The sequence below is a fragment of the Elgaria multicarinata genome, chromosome 1, assembly GCF_023053635.1.
Source record: "Elgaria multicarinata webbii isolate HBS135686 ecotype San Diego chromosome 1, rElgMul1.1.pri, whole genome shotgun sequence".
Lineage (NCBI taxonomy): Eukaryota > Metazoa > Chordata > Lepidosauria > Squamata > Anguidae > Elgaria > Elgaria multicarinata.
This window is the reverse complement of record NC_086171.1, coordinates 49,723,730-49,737,771: the sequence shown is the minus strand read 5'-3', so window position 1 is coordinate 49,737,771 and position 14,042 is coordinate 49,723,730. Positions and strand designations below refer to the sequence as shown.

The 14,042-nt window shown below is 44.7% G+C and overlaps 1 protein-coding gene across 7 annotated transcripts in view; it reads right to left on the bottom strand.

Annotated features, from left to right (window-relative positions):
- The window catches only part of KIAA1217 (KIAA1217 ortholog), a 421,304-nt gene that overhangs the window by 56,065 nt on the left and 351,197 nt on the right, over window positions 1-14,042 (bottom strand). Inside the window, exon 1 of one of the 7 annotated variants that reach the window (XM_063127659.1) lies at window positions 773-1,212. The exons of the other annotated variants lie outside the window; for them this stretch is intronic. The gene's annotated coding sequence lies outside the window, so the exon portion shown is untranslated. Of the gene's footprint in view, window positions 1-772; window positions 1,213-14,042 lie in introns of those variants that run through there. 7 annotated transcript variants of the gene reach the window in all.

Genomic DNA, 14,042 nt, shown 5'->3' with positions numbered 1-14,042 from the left:
CCGATGGTGCCTCATTTTATGCATTTGTAACACCGTTGCATATCTCATCTAGCTGTTGCTGGAGACTGTGAATACTAAGGTCAAATGGCTGTATCAATTCTATTTTATATTACTAACACACACACAGACACTTTTTTCTCACTGCACCTTACATTTTAATTTTTATTATTCCATTGTTGTTTTTAAATAATTACTTTACCTATTTTTTTTAATGAGTACCTGTATCCCAAACCCATTCTCACATATTTGGAATACATATATTTGGGTAAAGTATTCCCTCATGCACACTCCTGAACACAAATAAATTTAGTAGCCCTGCTGTCTTGAATATCCCACCAGGAAAACAAATCAGTCTAATTTATCATCATATTGAAACAATTTCATTTCATACTGAAATCCAACTTAATCTGTAAATTGCTAGACACAGAAGAGACTCCACTTCTCCCAACATATTTTTTTTTAAAGTAGCAATGTTATCTTATAATTGTTATCTTATAATGGGTGATCACTCTATTACAATAAAACTGACAGGCTTTTTGTTATCTGTGAGTCCACACATTCCGAAAAGGACTCTCTCCTCCAAATATTCCTCTCAGTCACAAATCTTTTAAATTGTGCTTGGCTATTATCTTTCAAATCCTTAGGTCATTTTCTTCCACTATTAAATGCTTCGAAAACAATATTATGAGAAAAGCACACATTGCAACCCAAAATATCCATATATTTATCTCTCCAAACTTTTTTTTGTTTGCAAATAATAAAAGCCACTTACATTAATTTAATCAGCTCAATTGGTAGAGCGGTAAGATCACTAGACTGCATTCCACATGTTACAGCTCTTTGCTTTCCAGGTTTTAAAGAAAGACTCAGTCTAGAATGAGACTTTTTATATATCCTTCTTCTTGAAAAAGGATTTCTGCGCATTAAGAAAGCTGTTCAGTCTTGCTGCTCACATGAAGCGTGGGCCATCTTCCTCCACCCGATCCTCTAAACAACACTGCTTCAATAGGCTAAAGTACTTTTCCACATGACAACCCTTCAGTTTCTCCTCCCCTTAGAAATTAGTCACTAAATAACCCCCCTTGGCATGTCAACCAAGTCACAAACTGTGCAACATACCGGACTGCGCATCAGCCATTGACTAAGGCACATGGATAAAATGTAGAAAAGATAATCAACTTGAAGAAGAATGGAGTATTCCAAAGCAAGGAAAACAAGCATCAACCACAAGGCTTTCTTGGGAGGGGCAGAGTGGCGGAATGCACAGCATGAAATATCCCCCAGTAATTGCACAATAAGGACAAGGTCTCAATCTGTTTATGTTTCAATAAACACAAGATGCTGGAAGCTTGAACAAAAAGCTCACAGGCTCTTCATCGAAGCAATTTTTAAGGAAAGAAAACAAGGCAGCCTGGTTCATTTGCAGTCCATTAAATGGATGAAATGGGAAAATGTCTCCTGCTTTGAGCTGCACCTGGACAAACCAGGAGCCTGTCTACTAATTAACTAGTTACCTTAGCAGCTTTGCCAAGTTGAACTTTGGGCAGCCACCATAAATCAATTCCACTGCTATCTGCAGAACGTTACACATGCAATTAAGTTGGGTTGAGGAGTGTGTGTGTGTGTGTAGGGGAGAATTACAATAAAAATGCAAACGTAAAGCATTTGTTTAGAACAACAGCTGGCTCACCTTCTTCCAGTAAAGGTGGACGCACTTGCTACACACACACACACTTTTATAAGTATAATAGGAATATAGGGAGCTGTCTTCTACTGAGTCAGACCTTGGTCCATTTTGTCCAGTATTGCTGATACTGACTGGCAGCAGCTCTTCCTGGGATTCAGGCTGGATTCTTTCCCAGCACCACATAGAGATGCCGGGGATTGAACTTGAGATCTTTCGCATGCAAAGCAAGTGCTCTGTCACTGAGCTATGGACCCTCCCTAACCAGCCGGTGGAACTCATTGCTACAGATTGTGACCTTTTAGTTTAAATGCCTAAAGTATTATTAGATTAGGAACGCCCTGGCAAATCACCACCAACAGACAAAATAAAAAACACTGTTTTCAAGGATCACATATTCCAATTGCCACATGTTGGGAATTATTTATTACATTTATATCCCACCTTTCTTCCATTATAGAACACAAGGTGGCCACATGTGGTTCTCAGATGGTCTTCCCCTCCAAGCATGGACCAGGCCCAGACCTGCTTAGTTTCAACAAGGTGGCTGCCTCATGTGCCTTTGCACCATGTCTTGGGACTAATTAGCAATTGGATGGCTAACACAATGGTGCACAGCTTGTGAACTTCTTTGAGGCATCTGATTGGTTACTATGACAGATAGAATGCTAACTTAGACAGACTGGCGGACAGCCCAACATAGTAATTCTTATGTTTTTATCAGCTGGTTGACATATTATTGGTAATCCCAAAGAGGCAGCAACTTTGCGCTAGTAACAGAGTGTTTGTTAAAAACGACTTGCCTGCTATTATAAATGGGGACATGGAGGAATCTCACTCCCATTTGACCTTAGTGGATGGAAAGAGCTGGGAGAAAAGACGACGGAAGAAAGACTTGCCCTCATTTCCTGGTTTAAACCTGCAGGTTTTCTTCAAAGAGATTAAATATCTGCTACCATTTTTAGAAGATGCCTCTAAGAGAAAGCTTAAAGCAACACATTGCTGGTGTTGATGGTTTTCCTGATATTTCTTCCTTTGGTGAGAGCTATGCGGTGATCTACTGTAAAGATTGGCAACAGGAAGCTCATGGGCTGCATGTAGGTCTCAGTCCCCCACTGTTGGTAAATTTGCCATGATAGCAGCTGAAAAAATAGTGGCTTGTGGCATGGCGAAAACAGAAAGACCCTATTTAATGATAATATAAAGCTAAATAGGCCTTTTTTTGGACACCATCACACTGTTGAATAGATAGGGATGTCCAGATTTTGTGAAATCCATCCTGTGTATGTGTCATGGATTGTACAGTGTCGTTCGTTCTGGCGTCCATTCCCAGATGGATTTGATTCCCACCCCCTTTATGTAGGGGAATATGTAAATAATTGTTTAAGAAAGTTGGCAATAATTTACAGAACTGATGTTAGTACATAACATTTAGAGTATTGTCCCACCATTCCATTTCACTTTTCAGCATGGCATATGACTCAGCGGAAACGTGTGTATTTTCCTGCTCATAAATTTGCATAAATTTCAGGAAAGTAAAAAAGAAAATCCAGATATTCATTGACTCTGTCCGGCCTTGGTAGACCAGACTGCAGCGGATTCCGTAGGTTGTATTCTGAGGAATCCCAAATCATTTTAATTTCTCCAAAATTTCTCCAGCTTCCCTACTGATAGGCTGAAGTTTGACAGGTGGTACTCCCTGATTCTAGTTCCTGTCATCGACTAATAGGTCAGACTTGCTTATTTCTCTCTCGCCTCAGTGCCAACTCCAATCTGTATTCATGTCACCATCAATCCTACAGCAGTTGTGTCTGAGAGAGGGCCAAGAGAGAGGGCCTTTTCAGTGGTGCCCCCCCCAATTATGGAATGATCCCCCAATGAGGCTCACCTGGCGCCAACATTGTTATCTTTTCGGAGCCAGGTTAAGACCTTTCTCTTTTCCCAGGCATTTAACAGCATTTAACAACACATGCTGACTTTGGTTGTTTTTAACAGACCCCAGAATAGCTGTTTTTATAAGGATATTGTTGTTTTATGCTTTTTATGTTTTTAAACTTTGTATATTTGTTTTTAATGTTTACTGTTTTTAACTTTTGTAAACCGCCCAGAGAGCTTCGGCTATGAAGCGATATATAAATGCAATAAAATAAATAAATAAATGCAGGGTATGTGTGGGCAGGCAGGGAAATCAGCAGATTATTCTGCACTGGAAGAGCATTATTATTATTATTATTATTATTATTATTATTATTATTATTTATATAGCGCCATCAATTTTCATGGTGCTGTACAGAACAAAATAAAACAAAATACAAAACACCCTGCCATATGGCTTACATTCTAAAATCACAGTAACAAACAAACAGGGAGGGGAACGGCACTGGCCCTTCCTCCACCCACCCCATCCTCATATGTGTATCACATGCAGAGTGAACCACGTTGTCTGCAAATATTTGTATCAGGTACTCCTGAAGAGTAGTAAGCCTCACATTCCAGGAGGGTCAGCGGCCCAGCCTCAAATTCATAGCGTGTGCGCCGCCATCTCCATGGCAACGGGAAGGCGGCTGTCACTATGCTCAGCCAGTGACCGTTTGCCCTAGCAGAGGAGAGGGGTCAGGTCACGTCGGGTCAGATCAGATCAGACCCTTCATGCTAGCAGATGTGGGTCAAGCTTTAGAATACCAACACGATGGCTTTAGCACTGAAAATGGGAAGGGGAAGCAAGAATTCTTGGAACAAATCGTATAACCGCTATAGGCTGGTTCACACATGGGGCCTGGCAGAAGGGCCAGGGAATGAGCCTCAGGTGCAGTCACCCTATCCCACATTGGGGTGGCCATTTCGCAAAGGAGAGTCCTCTATTTGAAGGCTTGCCATTTGGCCCTCTATTTTGAAGGTGTTCTCTATTTGACAGGCTGTCCAGTTTAAAGGTAGAGACTCCTTGAAAGGAAGAGCTGGGCCTTGAAGTTGCCCATCAACAGCACCCGGATTGCAGACCAGCAGGCACACAGGTCACACTATGGCCTTCCACACTATGGCGAGATGCACTAGATTTCTATTTAAATGAAAACAATGTTTTCTAAATTTGCTTCTATACATATACACTAGCCTTTATTTTATGTAAATTGGTGTCCTCTTTTTGAGTGAAGCATGTCCTCATTTTTGGTGATTCACAAGTAGGTCACCCTAAGCCAGCCTCTTTTCCATGGGGCAGCTGATTTCATTCGACAGTACTGTGAGTTATCACTTGGATGGAGGATTTCCCCAGAATGCCCTTTCCTCATACACACCAACACACACAGAACAGTTTGCTACTGACAAATGACTTGTTGCATAGAGGTAGACGGAGAGATATAAGGCGGCTTCCATATGGCAGCTAGTTTGTATGCCTTGGCCTTCACATGCGTCTTCCTACAGAATTTTAAGTCCAGGATACGAAGACCTTCTCTTCGTTTTCTCTTCCTGTTGTTCTTCCTTTTTAAGGACTGAAGGATTATCTGTTTTCTCTTTGTAATAAATCTCTATGAGGCTTTTTAGTAGGGGTGTGCACAGACCCCCCGCTCCGCTTCACTTCCAGATCCGCGATTTGCGGATCGGGCCGCTCCGCCCCGCCCCCGCTCCGCCTATGTCCACTCTGCTCCGCTCGGAGCTCCGGATCCGGATCGGAGCTCCGTTTCCCCCCCCCCCATAGGCTTGCATTAAGCTAAAAAAGTATACAACTTTTTTTCTGTGAAAGTTAGAAATCTCAAGTTTGGCACCATGACACCTCATGGAGGTATACACACGCACGCCAAGACTCAAGGCAATCCCATCATCCCCTGATTTTTGGGGAATTTATGAAAACCGGGCACTCCATTCACACCCCTTTCCATAGCTCCGTCAATTTGCACGTAAAAAATCTCAAACTCGCCACCATGAAAGCTTATCCAGGGGTGCACACGCACGCCGAGACTCAAGGCAGTCCCATCATCCCCTGATTTTTGGGGAATTTATGAAAACCGGGCACGCCATTCACACCCCTTTCCATAGCTCTGTCAATTTGCACTTTAGAAACCTCAAACTCGCCACCATGATAGCTTGTCCAGGGATACATACGCACGCCAAGACTCAAGGCAGTCCCAGCGGCAGAGCCCGGTAAAGGACCAAGGGAGAGGGGGACCTTACCTGCCTCCGTCCGTGGTCCGTCGGCGTCTTCAATTGAGCCCGCGGTTTCACCAGGAAGTCTGGGCCGCAAGTGGCCCAGACTTCCTGGTGGAACCGCGGGCTCAATTGAAGACGCTGACGGACTGCGGACGGAGGCAGGTAAGGGAGAGGAGGGCGGGGGCGGTTTACCGGGCCCTGCCGCCGTCGCTACCCATGCGCTGACGGCGGCAGAGCCCGGTAAGGGACCAAGGGAGAGGGGGGCCTTACCTGCCTCCGTCCGCGGTCCGTCGCCGTCTTCAATTGAGCCCGCGGTTCCACCAGGAAGTCTGGGCCGCAAGTGGCCCAGGCTTCCTGGTGGAACCGCGGGCTCAATTGAAGATGCCGACGGACCGCGGACGGAGGCAGGTAAGGGAGAGGAGGGCGGGGAGGGGGTTACCGGGCCCTGCCGCCGTCGCCGCATGGGCGACAGCAACAGCGGCAGGGCCCGGTAAACCCCACTTACCTTTCCGGCGGAGCTCCGGATCAAGGCGAAGGATCCGCCTTCACCGCGATCCTCTTCGCCACGCTCTACCGGCCCCCCAATCCTCTTCGCCTCCGCCTTAAGGGCAGGCGAAGGCCCCCGCTCTGCTCCTGCTTCTCCGGTCTGATTAGAAGCGGAGCACATCCCTACTTTTTAGTGGTGGTGGGGGACACTAAGGAAAGGGACTTTGTAGTTTACATTGGGTCCAGGGGACTGATGAAGATACTTACAAAGAATGAAGACAGGCCAGTGATATGAAGTGCTCACTGTTGAACCTCATTTATATGGACGTAACATTTATTCCCTGACTGGTGGCCCATTCTTCTCAGGGTCTGAAGCGCATATATAACCCTTCAGAATGGCACCCTTTCTCTTCCATTCTCTGTTTGTGTGTCAAACAGAGGGGAGAAGACCTTATTGCAGTATTAGTGCATTCAAAAACTAGTTAGTGGGAATTAATTAAATTTAGGATATTGCAGGGCAAGATAGACAGAGCTTGAGGGCTGCTGATAAAGTAATTAAAAGAGTGGGCAATGCACGAATGGTTGGTATGCATTATCGGAGCCGCGAGACTGAGTTACAGCCACCACAACAGCGACCAACTCATGCATTATTTACACCGCCGTATCAAAATATATGTTTAAAAGAGAGAAAGAAAAAGAAAACAAGATTCATTCTATAAACATATTAATGAGTGCTAGGCTTTGAAGCTCTTTTTTACATTGTCCTGGATGCACCGGGAGCTAAAGTACAAGTCATATTGGCCCCGTTCAGACAACACGCTAAACCATACTGCTTAACCACAAAATGGTTAATGGAATGCATTAATGCATTGTGGTTACGCAGCATGGTTTAGCGTGTTGTCTGAACGGGGCCACGGAGGAAATAGAGCAGTCTTCTGTGCCTTGCTCAGTCTGCTGTCCAGGTGCTGTTGATGGGCAACTCCATGGCCCAACTCTTCCTTTGGATGGTTCTTTATCTTTAACCTGGACTTGGATCGGACAGTCCTTAAAATAGAGGACGACTTCAAAATAGAGGACAATCTTCTGTAAAAGAGGATTTATATCCACCCTAAGCTTGGTACTACTTTATGTTCATCATCCCTGAGGAGGAGATGAACGCAGCAAGGGCTGAGTGTGGTTGCTTTTCCATAAATGCCATAAGTTGAACCATCACTTTAACCCACGCACTTTATCGCAGGAAACAAAGATCCCCAACCTTCATCACAGAGAGATGCTAAAAGCATCTGAATCAAAGTAATGGCAAAGTCCTGAATTCTCATTCAACTCAGAGTAGATATAGGCAACCCTTTTACCTCATGTTGTGCTATGCATCTTCTAAAATAAAATAAATACAAATAAATACAAATAAATCATCTTACCACTTGTGGGGATTATACAGATGACCAAGCGACCTTGAAGTGAGAATGCTCACACTGACGTTGTTTGGTTATCTGTAGCAGCTATTGCTTTTGTGATCCCAGGAACGTACCCAAGGTCACTTAAAAACAGTGGGAGTGACGAAACAACATTCTGTCCTGTGGAGGCTGGTGGGTCCAATGTCAATGGGGCAGTGAATCCGTCAAAACTCTACAAGAGCTGTCCAAAGTGCTCTGATTTCAGTGGAGCAGTGAATCCGCTCCAGGGTTTCAGTCAGAACTCTAAAGGAGCTATCCAAAGCACCTTGGATACCTCCTTTAGATTTCAGACTTGTTCTGACTAAAACCCAAAGTGGATTCACACCTGACACTGGAGCCAATAGCCTCCATTGATTCTGTCCCTGGGGTATTTAGTGTAGTGTGTGAACCAGAAACTCTGGCTTATTGGGGCAGTGGTATAGTTGGGCCAGGGCTCACAGGGATGAAAGTGCTGGGACTTTTTTTATTAGCAGGGATGCTGATCTCACCTGCCATGGAATGGCTGCCTGGCTACAACTCTGAAGAGCAGCACACCACACTGCAACATTTCATGGTAGGTCCCACATGTATACAATACTAGAAAAGTTATGAGTGGTAAGAAGGGGGAGGTTTTGGGAAGAAGGGAAGAGAAGTGTGGAGGATTGTTGTGAAAGAAGAAGTGACTGATGGAGGTTGTATCTTGTGCTTCATACCCACATGAAGATGTCGGTAAGTGGCTCACAGTATTAGGAACCTTAGCTAGCCATGACCGAATGTAGCTATTAAAAGCATGAAACAATCAGAAATGTGTCAGGGACAGACAGAGACAGCCCGGGCAAATGACATTGAGGTGATGGCATCAGTTGAGAACATGGGTTGCAACACTAGACAACAGATTTTGAAACTGAGCAGGCTTTCTTTGTTGTCAAGTTAAACTTGCCTGGGTAAGGAAGGACTTTGGAAAACATTCAGAGGATGGCTTCGAAGCGGCCAGTACTTTTCCATGAAAGCTGAGAAGTTTTGAACCCAGAGAGACTGAGAGAGGCCCATACATATGTACAGGGGAGGCCAGTGGCTTCGATGTCAGTGAGGTGGTGAATCCGTGCCGGGTTTCAGTCAGAGCTCCTTTAAAGTTCTGACTGGTTCTGACTGAAACCCGGCACGGATTCGCCACCCCACTGACAACAAAGCCTCTCTTGCATATGTGTGGAAGAAATTTAAAGGTGGTTGTTTGCTAGCAAGATTGAGTTGCTTTTTCCCTACCTTCATTTCATGGGTTTGGCTGCAGGATGTCCCTTCGCTCAACTTTGAGGACCTCCCTCCCACAACACTATGCAGCCCATTTTGCAGGGCGCTCTGTGTAGCATTTTCACAGGGCCGCAAGGACTGCTGTGAGAAGGGGAAGGGGAATTCCAGTTCTACCACCGCATTTGATCCAGCGCCACACTGTGTGCTCCATTCACAGCATCACATTTATAAAGAGGGAACTGTGCTTCTCATAACCACCCCATGTAATCCTGCCATGACAATGGGCCCAGGTTGGATACGGTATTAGAGTTCCTGCTAAATCATGTGGTTTGCTTTTAGAGATGTGGTTTTGTCTGTGCAGTGCTCAACCCACGTAAACGTGGGTTTTGGTGGCAACTGAATTGTTAACCGCACATTTAGGAATTATGAATAAAAGCAACTCAAACCATGAGATGCTTTGCGAAAGTTATCAATAAAACTGGCCTTGCGTGGTACTTACAATCAAACCAATTGGACTCAAGATTTGGTACCCTATTACGTTCCGGGCTCGGTAATATTATTGTAAGGGCCACTGGTCAAAACATAGAAGTAAACCTTATTCAACAGTGATGAACAAATGTCTTGCACAGCATGAGAGTCATGGTGGGGGTGGGAAAGAATTTCATGACTCAAGGAGCAGGAAAAATTCTTCACTCTGAGAGCTAAACCACATATGACATCAGAGGTTAGATTTCTAAATATATAATTGAGAGTTCCCAATATATAATTTACTTTAAAGTAAGTTGTGCATGTGTGTGAAGGATCTATTTTTTTTTATTGGAACAGAGGTGCTCACTTCTTCCACGCCACCCTCCTTAACTAACCACTTCATCCAAAATCTGCAATTAGGATGTCCAAGTGTCAGTTTAAAGATAATGAATCATAAGGTCTGTTGCCCATCAACGGTTCACAGCTGAACAGCAGACTGAGCATGCAGGGACACAGGTCAAATGGTCACAGTCTTCCATGCTATGGGGAGGTGTACTGTATTTCTGTTTATCATAATTATTTCTAAATTTGCATCTGAAGTATGAATTAGCACTTAACATTTTATGCAAATGGTGTCCTCTTTGATTGGGCATTTCCGCTTTTGAGCCAAAGCGTAAGTGGTCACCTTAGCTGCGAATAACCTTAAAACAGTGGGGCTGGGAGAGGGAATATGGGTATCTATATTTTACCTATTTATTTATCTTCATTGAGAATAAATAGGAATGTCTGCAAATTTTGTGTTAGCTCACAAAACACGCAAGCATGCCCTGCTCAACGTTCCAAACTCAAACTTTTGGAGTGTTGAAAATATTAGTAAATTGTCAAACATGTACTCGCATTCATCTCGTCCCTGATTCCCAGTCTTGCCCCTGATTTGCGCAAATTTCCTCTATAGACTGAAGTAGCCCTGCTTTAGTCTATGGAGGAAAGTTGTGAAAATTAGGACATTTCTGCAAATTTAGGGAAACTTGCGCAAATCTCCTGTTCGCTGCTTGATTTATGTGGGTTTCCCATTTGCGTGGAGGAAGCTGCGATTGCAAATGGGAATCGGGGACGGGACGACTGGCAAGACAATGTTCTGAGACTCTTGGTGATCTTGAGCATGGCTCGTTTACCCATCCCTAAGAATAATAGCAACTGGTTTCTGGGAGATTATAGATTGGGGTGAAAGGGTTAACCACCCCCTCCCCTGGCATGGTTGTTTTCATGCAACACAGGTCTCTGGCACCACATTAGGTTTGCTCCTCAGATTGAAAACCCAGGGACTAATTGGCAAAACAATTCAGCAAGTGTAAGGCAACATCTACCGTAAGGGTGGACAACATAGCAGTGATCCTCCCATTCCATGTACAACAACCAACAGGACTGGGAGGCGAATCTTCCTTCAATGTTGGCAATGAATCCAGCACTACCACACTGAAGGCAGCTTAGGGGGTGCAAGGCACGCCACATGGCCCATAGCTCTCTCCTCCCACATCCTGCTACTGCTTCCCACTATATGTTGCCTGAGCCAACTGCTTCACTCTGCCTAATGGTAGGGCCAGCCAATTCAAAACAGTTTGCCATCATAATGAGTAAAGAAAATAAAGGTATCAACACAAAAATAGTCAACACTAAATTCATTTAAAACACACACACACACACACCAATATTGTTTAGAAAACTGTCTTAATGTCCAAGTGTGTGGTCAACCTTGATCAAACAATATCCAGAACAAAGACTATAACAAATACTCTGAGGTACAAAATGTATGTATACAAATGTGGGTGAAAACGGAAGGCTCCAACCAGCTATGAGGACAGATTGTGTGATCTTTACGGAGAGTGCATGAACTTGTTTACATGAGAACGTTTCAAGATAATAGATCCTAAACATGCCGCAATATCAGCCTTGTTTTCTTGACCTAGAGGCCAATGTGGCTCCCTTGTGAGTCAAAAGCCAGGAGATGGATTCTGAGAATCAAGGGCTCCTGAGTCACCTTGTTACTAATCTCCAGATAAGTGAACCCACTTACAGCAGCAAGTTTGTTATTACTGGGTGGGATGGGGTGGGTTGTGGAGTTCATAGATTCAATCCAGCCCTGGGAGGGTTGGGCACACTCTGAAGGTCCCTCGCCAAACTCTTCCCCATCTTCAATCTCTTCCCTCTGGGCTGGAGACTAGGGAGGAGGCGAGGAGAGGAAGACAGGGAGGAGAAATTCCCTACATTATCTCTGTTCTCTGATCAGAGATAGCACAGGGAATTCCTCTCAGTGGGAGGGTGGGTGGTGCAAAGGGGAATCCCTTTGTTATTTCCAGTCAGAAACAAGAGATAACATAGGGCTTTTCTTGGACTCACCCAATGCCTGCCACTCGCACCACAATTGGGACATGAGCAGCACTGGAAGGAGGCGTCCAACTGAACCATGCAAAGACTAGCCAAGTCCGTTTCTCTGTGAAGGAAGAGGCATGAAGCATCATGCTTTTCTCTGCACAGGGGTAAAATGTGGATGGTATGGGGCCAGATGACATCACAAGAGAGGCAGAAGCTGCTGGGAGGGTCCTGCTCCATGGACACCACCCGGCTTGTTGAATCAAAAGTGTGTGCCTAGCCCTGCCATTGGGAAACACTAGGTAGAATGCACATTGCAAGAGACATAGGGCTTTCCCCACAGTAATGGAATGTGTTCTCTTTTCCCTCAATGTGAAGTAAAATTTATGACCACATCCTAACAGCACCATGTTTAGGATGACCACATGAAAAGGAGGACAGGGCTCCTGTATCTTTAACAGTTGTATAGAAAAGGAAATTTCAGCAGGTGTCATTTGTATGCAGGCAGCACCTGGTGAAATTCCCTCTTCATCAAAACAGTTAAAGCCGCAGGAGCCTGGCCCTCTTTTGTATCTGGTCAAGAGGGCAGGGTCCTTCAGCATTAACTCATAGAATCATAGAATCATAGAATAGCAGAGTTGGAAGGGGCCTACAAGGCCATCGAGTCCAACCCCCTGCTCAATGCAGGAATCCACCCTAAAGCATCCCTGACAGATGGTTGTCCAGCTGCCTCTTGAATGCCTCTAGTGTGGGAGAGCCCACAACCTCCCTAGGTAGCTGATTCCACTGTCGCACTGCTCTAACAGTCAGGAAGTTTTTCCTGATGTCCAGCCGGAATCTGGCTTCCTTTAACTTGAGCCCGTTATTCCGTGTCCTGCACTCTGGGAGAATCGAGAAGAGATCCTGGCCCTCCTCTGTGTGACAACCTTTTAAGTATTTGAAGAGTGCTATCATGTCTCCCCTCAATCTTCTCTTCTCCAGGCTAAACATGCCCAGTTCTTTCAGTCTCTCTTCATAGGGCTTTGTTTCTAGACCTCTGATCATCCTCGTTGCCCTCTTCTGAACACGCTCCAGCTTGTCTGCGTCCTTCTTGAATTGTGGAGCCCAGAACTGGACGCAATACTCTAGATGAGGCCTAACCAGGGCCGAATAGAGAGGAACCAGTACCTCACGTGATTTGGAAGCTATACTTCTATTAATGCAGCCCAAAATAGCATTTGCCTTTCTTGCAGCCATATCGCACTGTTGGCTCATATTCAGCTTGTGATCTACAACAATTCCAAGATCTTTCTCATTTGTAGTATTGCTGAGCCAAGTGTCCCCCATCTTGTAACTGTGCATTTGGTTTCTATTCCCTAAATGTAGAACTTGGCATTTATCCCTATTAAATTTCATTCTGTTGTTTTCAGCCCAGCACTCCAGCCTATCAAGATCACTTTGAAGTTTGTTTCTGTCTTCCAGGGTATTAGCTATCCCACCCAATTTGGTGTCATCTGCAAATTTGATCAGCGTTCCCTGCACCTCCTCGTCCAAATCATTAATAAAAATGTTGAAGAGCACTGGGCTCAGGACTGAGCCCTGCGGCACCCCACTCGTTGCCTCTCCCCAGTTTGAGAAGGTTCCATTGATAAGTACTCTTTGAGTCCGATTCTGTAGCCAACTGTGGATCCACCTAATAGTTGTTCCATCTAGCCCACTTTTAGCTAGTTTGTTAATCAGAATGTCATGTGGTACTTTGTCAAAAGCTTTGCTGAAGTCAAGATATATGACATCCACAGCATTCCCACAGTCCACAAGGGAGGTTATCCTATCAAAAAATGAGATCAAATTAGTCTGACAGGATTTGTTCCTGACAAATCCATGTTGGCTTCTAGTAATCACTGCATTGATTTCAAGGTGTTTACAGATTGACTTCTTTATAATCTGCTCCAGAATTTTCCCAGGGATGGATGTCAGGCTGACTGGTCTGTAGTTCCCAGGTTCCTCCTTTTTGCCCTTTTTGAAGATAGGGACAACGTTAGCCCTCCTCCAGTCGTCCGGCACCTCACCCGTCTTCCATGATTTTGCAAAGATAATAGACAAAGGTTCTGAGAGTTCTTCCGCTAGCTCCTTCATTACTCTTGGATGCAGTTCAACTGTTCTGATGAAGAGGGAATTTCACCAGGTGCTGCATGCATACAAATGACACCTGCTGAAATACCTTTTCAATACAA